Below are 14,634 nucleotides of genomic sequence, written 5' to 3'. Positions count from 1 at the left end.
ACATAGGTGGTAGCCTGCCTAACACTGATGGTGTCAGAAGGGTACACGGGACACAGGTGGACAGTAGGCTCCCTTTTGATAATCATAGTGACAACAGTAGTAATGTAATCTGTTTACGTGGTACGTGTCATGACAAAATGTGTGTCATCTAGGGAAATATAGGTCGGTGTTCACCTCTACTCATCACAATGCCCCATGTGGTATGTACCTCACATGACAACTACAGCAAGTGGAAAGGCCACAGACATACCTAACAAAGAGTAATACTGCCCTCAAACACATGGCCTATGCAGACTGACTCACAAACCACAGCTAGAGTGCGTTGCATACCGCCCACCCAGAGGTTACCACTGCCGGACATACAGAGGTATGTCACACCCATAGCAGTCGGCCAACCACCATGACAACACCTCACAATCCCTCCGGGCTACATGACCTAGGGCCCTAATCCTTGTCACCTCACTAAACAGCACATGCTGGAGGTACAGGTTCCTATCCACAAATATGCCATACTCTGGACTAAACCACCCAGCATGAACAAACAAGGCTCCTCATTAGCAGATGTCATACATACCCCTGATGATTGTTTAGGAGATAGGTAATATGCCCTGGGAGACACCTTTGTGTATACAGTTGACAGGAGCAAGTGAAATCACATTACATGTGTGTCAAAGGCCAGGGTAGCATATGGCTAGGCTGCACTAGGCCCTAGGGCCAATAGTGTATTACCTACCTATGACACAATGCACACACACATGTACTCAGTGCAATACCTGCTATGTGAGGTGAAATGAGTGTGACAGTGACTGTGTGCAAGGTTGGTAAAGGTGTGATAGCTTAGTGTGAGGTTGTGTCTGTCATGGTAGTTTGTGTCCTAGGTGTGAGGCTGGAGAAAGATGTGTCAGCTATTGGGATGCAGACATAGTAGGATGGCATATGTTGTGACGTAGTTCCTTGTGTACGACTGTGGCGTCCCAATGTAGGCTGAAGCAATACATGTATGCTCAGTAAGTGGTACTACTGGTGACTCCAGCTCACATATGAACTGTTGTACTACCTGAAGCTGGAGGCCTAAACAGCACAGTATGGTGTATGTTCACAGTCCCTGGTAACGCTGTCTTATGTGTTTCCTGTAGTCTGCACAGATTACATACCACAGGCATAGGTATCTGTAAGTAGGGACACACAGTACTATAAGGTACACAGGTAATGCTCATCTGTGTCGGCATGCATCTGTGTGTTGTATGTATGTCTGATGTGTGTTTAATGATGCCTGTACCATGCCCACAATAACATGTGTGTTACAGGGTATGTGTGTGTACCTAGCAACATGTATACTCTGTTACAGCAGTATGCCAGTTATATTAACAACCATGCACATATGTTAGGTAGGGGTATGGCATCAAAGATTAGGGTGGTTTACCGGTAATACTGTAAATGTACATGACATTCATTGCATTGGATGACATATTTCTTCATGCATTAGCTTGATATACACCCCTGGGGCGAGGTTGTGCATTGTATTCCAAACAGTGTGCCGACTACTGGTGTGTTATATGGAGTGTTGCAGGCACTGTCAGCCAGTTGTGGGCTGAGCACTGATATGTGGTATTGAATGTGTGTATCCTCTGATAGACAGATAGATGCTATATATGGCAGATAAGTGATATCTGTACTTCATAATGTTAAGTGTGCCACATGACATGCTCACACGTATAGTTTAATTGTCTTCCAGGGTTATGGCTCATCAACGTAATCCATCGTATTCAGCTGCAGAGGAGCAGGAAATTCTGAACAGCCTGGTGCAGCACTATAACCTGCTTTTTTTCATGGCCAGCCAGCACCAGCATGACCATACTGCACTGTGGCAAGACCTGGTTCACCGGGTAAATGACATAGGCATGCATAACCAGACATATGAGCAGGTACACCATCACTGCAGTGATTTAATTAGACATGTCCGGCGGCATGCGTCTGATATCCATAGGCAACAGCTTGCCACAGGTGGTGGGGCGGCCATACATCTCCCCCTCACAAGAGTGGAGGAGCTGCTCCTAAGTGTGGTGGCTCCTGGCCTACAGCAGCAACAGCGTCACACATGTGTCATCATGGAGGCCGGAGCCACCCAGCAGGATGACATGGAGCGTGCAGGTAATATGCCCTAGCTGTAGACTACTGTTACCTGTATTGTTAGAATATGCATATGTGAGATGTGTACTGTGTGTTTAGCAGTTGTGCTGCCTAACGTGTGCAATACTGATATTTGGAATAGTATCCGTACACCTGTGACTGTTGACTGTTGTTCCACTGTCGTTTAGCACACTCACAGAAGCAATGCCACAGTTGTGGCCACTGACAAACTGTGTCATATTCTTCTAGGTCCCTCTTGTGTGACAGCAGGGCAGACAATACATGCTGGTGAGTGTGTTAACACTTTAATATTGGTAATGAAATGTGCATGTCATAGGTGAGGTGTAGGCCATGTACACGTAACACACCTACGCATAATGCATGCTGTGCATGTTTGCTGTGAGACATCAATCATCTCAGTAAAGTCAGTAGCTGCCTCAATCACATGCAATGCACAGTGCAGCAGACACAATTGTGGCAACACTGTACTGCACATTGGATATGCATAGTTGCTACAGCTGTACACAACAGAACACGTTTATCATACGCAGTACACGAAAACATGCTACATTTGGCATTACCACACACCCGCTGTAAGGTCACACTTCAGTATCCCACATGTCATGCACACACACATGATGTACCTCAGGGGTAGAGGCCTATCATGGGGCTGTGCAACACTCTGCAACACATAACACAGTCATGTTAGGCAATGCTCCCTATTGGGCACCTCACACACCCATGTACAAGGTGGCTGTGTAATTGTGAATGTAGCCACAGCACTGCAGTTCAGGTACAGCATGCTAGGCGGTGGGCTTGCACACATTAGTAGCTGTGAGTGACCACAAGATGCATGTTGATGATGGCACAGGGTACTACACTCCATCCAGTTACAGTGACCACAGTACTACTCATAGCAGTCATTGCTTTGCACCCCAGTGTTGTGTGTGTGTGAAAACATATGCACCTGTACACAATATGCATAGCATGTTGTCTGTGTGCTTACATATGCCAGTATTCACAATATGCACAGCAGTCACCATCCACACAAAGTGTCACATTTATGTCCTGGAATGCTAGTGGGTGTATAGGTCACTTGACACACATTGGGTATGTGTGGTGTTTAATGTTGCAGTCGTGTAGCATGCCATGCCATGTCTGGCACCCACATATCTGCAATATGTCCCACACTCACCATAGCCACTGTACACTGGCCATGTCGAGCATTGGGATTCCTTCATGTCAACATGCACCGCACATCCCGTGTGTGTACATAGCATGCATGTGCTACACCCGTGCCCACTATTATCTGCTATGGACACAAACACTGCACTCAGACATGGATATCTATGTGTCACACAGATAATACATGCAGCCATGGCATGTATACTTGTCAGTGATGGTGCACAGGGCATTGCAGAGCTGATAATACCTGCACAGCAATGTTGTGTCCATGTACACATTGTGTTCCAGGGTGTAGCCAATCACTGAACAACTACACAGTTGCATCAAAGCCATGTATACTGCCATTTAATAGGGGCATCTACACTTGCACTGCATGGTCTTGTGCAACACATATTCTGCATGCTGACACGTGTGTGGTGACTGCCTACCTTGTGATACTGACACCCACCTTCACCCACTATAGAGTATGTGTTGGATTGCTGGTATGTGTGTGTATGTGCTGTAGTGAGGTGTGTTTTAGTGTTCATGTGTGCATGTATGCATCTATGCATGCGTGCATGTGTTCATGTTTTCATGTGTGCATGTGTTCATGTGTGCATGTGTCCATGTGTTCATGTGTGCATGTGCTCATGTGTTCATGTGTGCATGTGTGCATGTGCATGTGCAGACCGTAAAGTGTGTTTCCTGTCTTCCTCTCACAGGTGCTGAGTTAGGGGTTGGCGAAAGCAGCAGGCAACCTGAAGCCACTGCCACGAATAGTGGTGATGATGACACATGTATTTTGGAACAGGAAGATTTGACAGGGTCTGTCGTTGGTCCGCCAATCGACAGTACACAGTGTTCAACCCCATCTATGTGCACACTCATACTGTCAATACATCCCTCACCACCAATGGCCATAGGCGAGGGACAGCATACAGTTGGCATTGACCTGGAGAGTGTGGTACCCATGGCACTTGCATCCCCTCACAGCAGCCATAGCAGTAGACCCGGAACAGTATCACATAGGTGGAGGTCCAGGGGTTCTCGGGGGAGCACCACTGGTTGTATTGCCCCTGGCAGGCGTGCCCTCACAGGTCTTACAACGACCAGTATGTTCTGGGCTGTAATGCAGGCTCAGGCACGTATGGAACGGTACACCAGGCAGGGACTTAGGGCGCAGAGGGCACATTAGACCACTATTAATGACAGCATCCATGACCTTGCCGGTGCCATCCGGACTTACACCGAGGTAGTTGATAGATGTTGGGGGGAGACATTAGATGCCCTCCACAACATGTCTTCCATGAGCCAGGACCGTGCGGGATGGTTGTGACGTCAACGCAGATGCATGCCAGCAACAGCAACAGCTGGCAGTGGTCGCGGACAGCCCACAGTTCACAGCCACTCCTGTAGTGGCAGTACCAGCCCCAGTAAACACATTAACCAAACAACTAGGGCTCACACATACACAGACACATTACATCAACATTGGCCCATGCTGTACCGTTGTCCCTCACACACACACACACACACACACACACACACACACACACACACACACACACACACACACACATGTCGATTGGATGGGTCAATGTTAGGCTCTGGCAAACAACAAAACGCCCTGTGCATATGATGATACCTGTGTCGTCTCCTGTCATCTTCATCATTGACGGAGGGACAGGCTAACATGGTGCTGATGCACAGGGTGACACCATAGCAGTGTAGCAATAATAGCAAGTTGTCAACCAGGAAGTGTAACGACATCCTTGTAGGTATATCTGAGCAGACATTATGCATCTAAGCTCTGATTGTCAATGTAGAATTGTTTACACCACTGTTAGGTCTGAGTATGTATTGTCCACCCATGTGCCACTTGGCTGAAGTGTAATATGTTGCCAGCATGTGTTAGTGAGTGGACAGTATGTGTGTGATGTGTGCAGTACAGATTAGCAAGTGTACATCTGTGAACATGGTGGGTGCGCACTGTTTGGATGTACGTGCATAGTGGACACATGGGACGTGTGGCATACCCTGTCGTACACATTGTTAAAATCTCATAGTATCTTTCAATGGCCAGTATACATTGTACTACAGTTATGTACTAACATGGGTAGACGTGTGTATGACATGGGTTGACACTATGCTGTGGGTGATACCGTTAATATCTGTCAATGATTTGCGGTCTGGTAGTATACACAACCTCAACAGCATGACTATAAGCAATCATTGGATGATGTCCTGACAAATGGCACACAGTAGTAGGGAACCCAGTAACAATTGGATCCTTCCCGTGCTACACTATAACACTAACCAGTGGTAAAGACCACCACCCATTCCTGTGACCACACCTGTTTGGCATATAGCCCCCTTAGGTACATGCAGACACAGTAGGGATGTGTCCATCCAAATCTGGAAATGCATGCATTGGCCTACAATGCATTCCCTGGATGGGACGCATATCCTACACAAGGGTATCATACAGAGAGATACCTGTTGTCTGATACATGCTGTATAGCAGTTAGCCGACTATGGCATAGTCATCCTCATGTACTATATATATACTATCCCATCAGTACCACACAGGTGGTAGCCCTCAACATGTATGTTGGGTACCAATGTGTACATACAGCCTCATGTTATGTCATGTGTCCCTTGGTATCCACATATCCATAGGTATTGTGGAGTCCCAAGGTGTATCACATAAGACATTAGAGGCCTGAATGCATATCCACAAGGCAGTCGTACACCTATAAAGACTGTCCATTCTTGGCAGTCGTTGTTGTGTATGACCATGTCTGACATATACCCCAGGCATATACCCTCACTCACACTACTCTTAAGTAACTGTCATGGGTGTGTGTGCCACAGATGACCTTGGCCATAGAACACGACAGTGGACGGCCTTGTCACATGCATACATATGTAACCTATGATCTGAGAAGCAGCGGCACAACCTGTCAATGGAAGAAAATGTATTCATGTAGTACGCAGGCTTCACACCTATGTACTGATTGAGGGGACATGTACACATATATATTTGCCATGCAGATACCTGATGTGTGCAATGCACTTACTGTTGTAATCATACTATGTCATACCATAGTAAAAGCAAAACCCACACTGCATTGACACACACACAGTCAGCATTTGCAGGATTCAAACCTCTTCCTAGCTATGTTATGACACTAGAAAAAGACACGTTAACACGGCACTCTATTTGCTTTATTGGCTGGTTTCACTTCTCCGGCTGTATTTGTAGGATGGTGACATCATCAGTCTTTCCAAAGAGGAATGTACCTCTTTTAGTGTGTTTTCCCAGTCTCCAAAAAGGGCACTCCTTTTAAAGACAATTGCATACCCCCCACCACACACAAACACACTCACTGTTTGCAAGATTCAAACCCCTACCTAACTATGTTATAATACTAGAGAGAAACACATTAACAAGGCACACTATTTGCTTTCCTGGCTGGTTTCCCTTCTCCTGTTGTATTTATAGGATGGTGACATCATCAGACTTTCCAAAGAGGAATGTACCTCTTTTAGTGAGTTTTCCCAGTCTCCAAAAAGGGGACACCTCTCAAAGAAAAATGCACATATATACCACCCTCCACACACTCACTGTTTGCAGGATTCAAACCTCTACCTAACTACGTTATGATACTAGAGAAAGACGCATTAACATGGCACGCTATTTGCTTTACTGGCTGGTGCCCCTTCTCCTGCTGTATTTTTAAGATGGTGACATCATCAGACTTTCCAAAGAGGAATGTACCTCTTTTAGTGAGTTTTCCCAGTCTCCAAAAAGGGAACACCTCTCAAAGGAAACCGCACACATACACCCACCCACACACTCACTGTTTGCAGGATTCAATCCCCTATCTAACTATGTTATGATACTAGAGAAAGATGCATTAACACCACGCACTATTTGCTTTACTGGCTGGTTTCCCTTCTCCAACTGTATTTGCAGGATGGTGACATCATCAGTCTTTCCAAAGAGGAATGTACCTCTTTTAGTGTGTTTTCACAGTCTCCAAAAAGCGCACTCCTTTCAAAAACAATTGAACACATACACACACCCCAACACACACACTGTTTGCAGGATTCAAACCCCTACCTACGTATGTTATGATACTAGAAAAAGACACATTAACATGGCGCATTATTTGCTTTACTGGCTGGTTTCCGTTCTCCGGCTGTATTTGTAGGATGGTGACATCATCAGTCTTTCCAAAGAGGAATGTACCACTTTTAGGGTGTTTTCCCAATCTCCAAAAAGGGCACTCCTTTCAAAGACAATTGCATACATACACACGCGCTCACTGTTTGCTGGATTCAAACCCAACCTAACTTTGTTATGATACTAGAAAAAGAAGCATTAACATGGCGCGCTATTTGCTTTAGTGACTGGCTTCTCTTCTCCTGCTGTATTTGTAGGATGGTGACATCATCAGACTTTCCAAAGAGGAATGTACCTCTTTTAGTGAGTTTTCCCAGTCTCCAAAAAGGGAACACCTCTCAAAGGAAACTGCACACAGACACACTGTTGGCAGGATTCAAACCCCTACCGAACTATATTATGATACTAGAAAGAGATGCATTAACACTGCGTGCTATTTGCTTTACTGGCTGATTTTCCTTCTCCTGCTATATTTATAGGATGGTGACATCATCAGACTGGCCATGGTGATGTGTGTACACTTTGTTTTATGCCATTCCAGGAATGGTCCATGTGGGTCAGCAGGTGTCAACAGCTTGAACAAGACCTAAGAATCCTTACCTTGTGTGATCTATCTGTGGACACATTGACATTCCGTCATATGTCAACACATATTTATGCACAGCTTGTTGGTTTTGTGGATACTACATGTGTCTGGGATGTTGATAAAGGGCTATTCAAAGTCTATGTGACACATGTGTAGATATGTTCATTGATGTATGTCCTGGGTGGCTGCCTTGCAAACAGTCTAGCATGTTTGGGAACCATGATCTGCACATGAACATACCACAGTTGGTAGGGTTGTGTGTATGTCAGCTTCCAATAGCTCTGTTTATGACTGCAACCATGATGGACTCCATGACCTTGCAGATCAGACTTCATAGGCGGACTGGACTTGACTTCCCATGGTGTGTTGTGCACCAACACTTGTGGGGAGTGCCATATGTAGCTGTGACACATTCAATGGTTCCACATCCTGTGTAGGGGGTGAGGCTCAGCTGACTGTTCAGGTGCATGATCTGTTTGTTCTGTAGTTTGTGCATGACACATATTGGCAATCAATGTATTCCACTTGCTGCCATGCTTTTGGCAGTGGGGGTAGCTGCTCATCCATTCTACATGTGATATCTCTTGGTATGATGATGTGGGCTATTGTCAGTGGGAGATGGGTATGTACATATGGGCCTGTCTGTCATGATGTCGGCATTGTCACTCAGGTACAGTTGGCCCTGACTCAGGACATATATGGGTGTACATTGCTATTTATGACATAGCTGAAGGAGGTGTCATGATTCAGTCTGGACTCCTTCTCAGCTACTCTTTACAAAACACCAACGAACATGAGCACTAATCCCTGTTATACTTTTTTACATGCTTAACACCCTACTGATCCTTTGTGATCAGGCTACAGAGTATGTCATGATAATATCCTGGCATGTCCAGGGGTCAGTTTTGTGTGTACCTTTCAGTCCAGCTGGTGGATATTGTGATATTGACACAATGTCACATCTGCCTCATGCACACAGACAACCCTCTCCTCCTCCCGACAAACTCAGATATATGTGTGAGATGCACCTATATAGACATACAGGGTGCTGAACTCTTCCGACCCATGACTGGCACAGTCTATCAGGTGGTGAAGGTAACCACACACACCACATATCAGTCTCACATATCCTCTAGCAACAGCACTCAGACCACATTATCACACATAGACATACTCAGATGCTGTAAATGTACTCTACCTAAGCAGCAGAGACCTCCAAAGCAGACACACACACACCTGCTACCCCACTACAATGCCCACATATCACATAGTTCACAATGTCAGTGTGCCACACAGTCACTGCCCTTCGGGCTAAACAACACCCCTAATACACTTGTAATAGGCGACACTTATTGTCAGACACACTGACGTACCACTCACCAGCCCTAACAAGGTAATAGTCACTTTGGGCTGTCTGTTGGGTGCCAGGATCTGCCGCATAACACAGGCAGTCAGGTCACTCCAAAGCAAGTACAGGACTGGCACCATCATTGTCAATGCTGGTGTGTATAACCTCAGACGTTACTCCCTGGACCACATGACATGATACATGGAGGAACACTCTGATCATGTAGCCCAGGCCAGTATGACCCTGACCTTGTCTAGCATCTTACACCTACCAATTATGATGTCACAGTATACGGACACACATATCACATTTAACAGTTGCCTAACAAATTTGTTTAATTCATAGGGGATACAGTGTCTGTCAGCCTATGGTGACATGCTCAACATGCCACGTAGCTTCACTATGGACAGCTTGCACCTGTCACCCTTGGACTTTGGAATGCTGGCTAAGGCTCTTGCTACCACCATAGTGTCTTTTTTAAGCAGGGCTCAGAAGACAAACCCACCTCCATAGACATTACAGGTTAAATGAAACTAAGGGTAATGCTGCTCAACAACAGTTGTGTTAACCTCATATTGCAGCCACTCAGGACTCTCCTCAGTATGGAGGATAGCGATATCTGTGCACTGACAGACGCCTGTTTCAGGCTTGCTTATGCACACCAGCACTACCAGGTTATGTTTCATACCATTTTGTCTGACAACAAGACTTGGAACAGACAACACAACTAGGGGGATTATCCATATACATCACAGATACACACACCTCTGGGTTAGTAGCACTGCACAAAGCATCACAGACCATACATATACAACTACCATTGTGCAATACTGCCTTTCAGTTTGTGGCCTGCTACAGAACACACTCCCAAACTCAGGAACCACACTCAGCTTTCATGGAAACTATGGAGAATATGAAGGTCTCCACAAACACCATTATATTGTGTGACTTCATATACACAAATATTGACTGGGGATACTACTCAAGCCCCGACACCCTCGCCCAACAGTCGCTACAATTTGTAGACTCATATGCTATGGCACAACCAGTCAGCACAGCCACAAGAGGGAATACATATTGGACCTGATCAGCACCAACATGGGGACTCTATGTTCCACACCAGTGATATACCCCTCATTGGTAAGGTCAGAACATACATGTATCTCACTGGACATACATATACCCTCCACACACACATCCTGGGTAATCTTGGTGAACTTCTCATGAGCCAACATATCACTTCACCGAAGCAAGGTGGTATCCTTCAGAGACCCTGAGACAGTGACAAATACGGCTCACACTGCTTGCATCCTTTACATACACATTCTATGGACACCTAGTGGACTGCATGGATTGTGCTATCCCAAATAAGAACAGAACTCACTACTCCAATGGCAGGGGACCTGTCTGGTAGACCCCAGCCATTAATAAGCTGTACAACATCAGGAGGAAGCTACTACATGATAGAGCACAATCCCAGACTGGGAAGGCATCTGTGATCTGTACTAGCAGACAGCTACAATCACTCATGAACTTTTCTAAGGGCCGCTTCTACCAGACAATTGCAACAGACACATAGGACTATCACAGAGCCTTCTTCAGTTATGTCAGGAACCTGGGTGGACACTCACTGATATGCTGTGAGTTACTGCATACTGACTAAACCTACCCTGAACCCACTTGCATTGCCAACATCCTGGCAAACAGGTTCAGTGCAGATGTCTCCCACACATCCCCCCTAAGGAGCAACTATCCATCCCAACAGAGTATAACCTCCCTGACATCACACAGTAACAGATGAGTGCTGCCCTCCCCAAAGCGTACATCACAGTATCAATGTGACCAGACGGTGTACCAGCCTGCATCTTACTCGAGCATCATGGCAGACGCAACCCTCACATTACATCACTGTTCAATATTGGAGTTACCACAGGATATGTACCCAAGGAATGGCGTACAGCGACAGTGGTCCTGCCCCACAGAGTTGGTGCCACAACGGACCACAGACAATATTGCCCTATAAGCCTAAGTAGCCTGTTCTGTAAAGCTATGGAGCGCATTGTCATGGGACTCATACACATAGACATCGGGAACCTACAGACACTGTGTCCTACACATTTCAGCATTGTTGTGGGCAGATCTTGCCTCTTGAACCTGTTTGTATTCTTTAAATGGCTAACAGGTCCATCGACATAGGGATGGCTGTCCACACAGCCTACCTGAACCTTGCAAAAGCCTTCAACACAATAACCCACTGGGCCATTATGCATAGGGTCACCAGCGTCGATATGGACACATATCTCACACGATGGATTGATACCTGGATCAGGGATAGCACCCACATGGTCAGAATTGCAGGTGCCATGTCTGACTATACACCAGTTACACGTGGCATCCCACATGGCTCGGTCCTGGGACCTCTCTTGTTCAGTATATATTTGTCTGACATACAGGCTACCACAGGGGGAATATGGCTGAACATGTTTGCACTTGACTGCAAACTGGGTGGCCTGATCAACTCTCCAGCTGCCACATGCATACTCAAACAGGGTCTCACAGAGATGGATGACTGGTGCCTGAGCCATGGCCTACAGCTAAATGCCATTAGTTACATAGTCATCCCCTTTGGGAATAACAACATGCCAACACATTACCACATAGGTAGTACTCCATTACATATGGTAGGAGTTGTTAGGGGTTTGGGGACATGACTTGTTCGTACTGTCGCTTTTGACATTCATGTTGCCAAAGTGGTTGGACACACCTTCTATGTGGGCCACCTTATCCCATATGGTTTCACATCTAGATCGAGTGAGGTCATTGTGCCCCTATACTCATCACATCCATGCTTGGTTACAATGCCACATTTGGGGTGTACCTTACCCGACACCTGCAGCAACTGTACTGGCCACGGAAGTTCCTCACCAAGCAGATCTAGGGACTCACACAGATGCCCTGCTCAGTTCAGATGCAGTAACTCCAGCTCTACTCAGTCGCTTACCACCTACTCAGATATGATGTGTGCCTGTTGTTTACAGATATACCCAACCCAGAATTACTGGACATGCTCCACCTCAGGATATCCGACTCCCTTGGAGCTACACACTCCAGGGACGTATACATCAGCACAGATGTTAATAGGACATTGTGGAGGGACAGATTCTTATCCCAGAGGCTCCATTCACTCCAGAATGTAATCCCAGTTTCACATAGTTAGAGCCACCCACTGACCACCTACAGGAGACATCTTGATGACTGTATGGGTGATCGTATGTTTACCGCTGCGATATCTTCTGTGTCCCTGCTAGACAGAGGCACACTAGCCTAAACGTACATGGGATATCTTGTGTGACCTACTATTCACACACACAGTGTAGTAATCTGACAGGGATGCGAATGCCAAACACACTCTGGCTAGGCTTGTACATGCCCTAGGGCAGATAGCCTAGTATTGACCTCTGAACCTATGCTAATGTTCAAGATGCACAATATTTGTTGCTGATACTGTTTGCAGGTCTTTATCATCTTTGCTTTACCAGTTTCTATGAACAACTTCGATATCTGCAGAACATATCTGATTATGACAGAGTTCCACTATATTATAGATGTGTCTGTTGTCATATAACTGTGTGCACAGGGAGGATTGCTGTATAGTGACAGGTTCCTGGGTTAACACATGCAACTGCCAGATATGTGTGGCCCACTGCTGTACTCAGACATGGCCTAAGTGTGTGAGCATGCCCAGTTCTGCCATTCTGTGTTTTGTTGCCTGACATTTGTCTCATTTATTCAAGTGTGTGAGCATGCCCAGTGTGACCTTTCAGTATGTTGCTATCTGAGGTCCACTACATTTATTGATGTGTGCGAACATGACCGATATTAACATTTATACTGTGTGTGTTGGAAGTCTGGTTCTGTTCTCACTGCAGGACTCACCTTTGTGCCATAACTCGACAGGGATTATGCTGTGCCTGCAGGGTTTCCATAAAATACTTTGCATAGACTTATCAACATTCCTTCATACAGCCTGACCACTGTAATACAGTCATGGTTTAGTGATTCAGTACTTTGGCTATAGTGCACAGTTTCCTGGGTTCGAAGCCCATCACTGCTTTATATTTTCATACTGAGCAGACCAGACTGCTTAAGGGCCAGTTAAGCAAATATGAGCATGTTGGCTTTTGTTCAGCTATGCCCTACTTAGACCAGGCTTGTCCGACATTTCTCAATATTCCCTAACATTGCTGGACGTTGCCCAATATTACTGAACATTGACCACAGTTGTGCTAGTTGGTGTGTGCGATTTTGCTTGCATATACTACATGGTGGTAAATGCTGTTTAGCACTGCTTTATATTGCTTAACACATGGCAATCATGCCTTAGGTGGTGCTGCAGGGCTGCCTATGTCGGATGCACATACTACACTCCCTATACATGTTTGAAAGCAGGTAGTGTCAACTTAGGCATCCCTTTTACTATATGTGCGAGTCGGAGAGAGGTATCATTTCCAGAGGTCCTACTGAGCCAGTGTATGTGCTATACATTGCCTCTTTGCCAAGGCCAAAGCATACTGGGCACGCCTCCTTCTGTCTACTGGGGCAGACTCAGGTTGTTCCTCCTCCAAGTCATGCTCTGCCTGTGATGGCCTTGGCAATGGTGGGGGGCTGTTTGGCCCAGGCCTATGCTGGTCCTGCTTCAGCTGTTTTCGTAGGATCATATTATGTAGCATAGCACATACCATGACAATTTGGGTACATGTAGTTGGAGAGTACTGCAAGGCTCCACCAGATGTGTCCAGGCACCGGAACTGTGACTTGAGCAGCCCAAACACACGCTCTATTACATTACGTGTTTGTGCATGTGCCTCATTATGGCGTTCCTGTTCAGGTGTGTGTGTGTTTCTGATGGGTGTCATCAGCCACGGCTCCAGTGCATAGCCAGCATCCCTCACTAGGTGACCATGTGGGATGTCCCCATTGGAAAATGTCTGATACAGCTGCGTCAGATGCCAGATATGGGAATCATGGTAACTTCCAGGGCAGCCTGCACACACATTCAGTATTATGCCCTGGGCATTACACACGATCTGGCAGTTGATGGAGGGGAAGCCCTTGCGGTTGAAGTAGACCCTACCCTGCTCGCCGGCTGGTGCTTTGATGCTTATGTGCGTGCAGTCTATTGCACCCACTACCTCAGGGTATTCTGCTATTTGCTGG

This window comes from Protopterus annectens, chromosome 6.part1 (assembly GCF_019279795.1).
Source record: "Protopterus annectens isolate FY-2018-M chromosome 6.part1, PAN1.0, whole genome shotgun sequence".
Classification (NCBI taxonomy): Eukaryota; Metazoa; Chordata; order Ceratodontiformes; family Protopteridae; genus Protopterus; species Protopterus annectens.
This window is presented reverse-complemented; position numbering follows the sequence as displayed.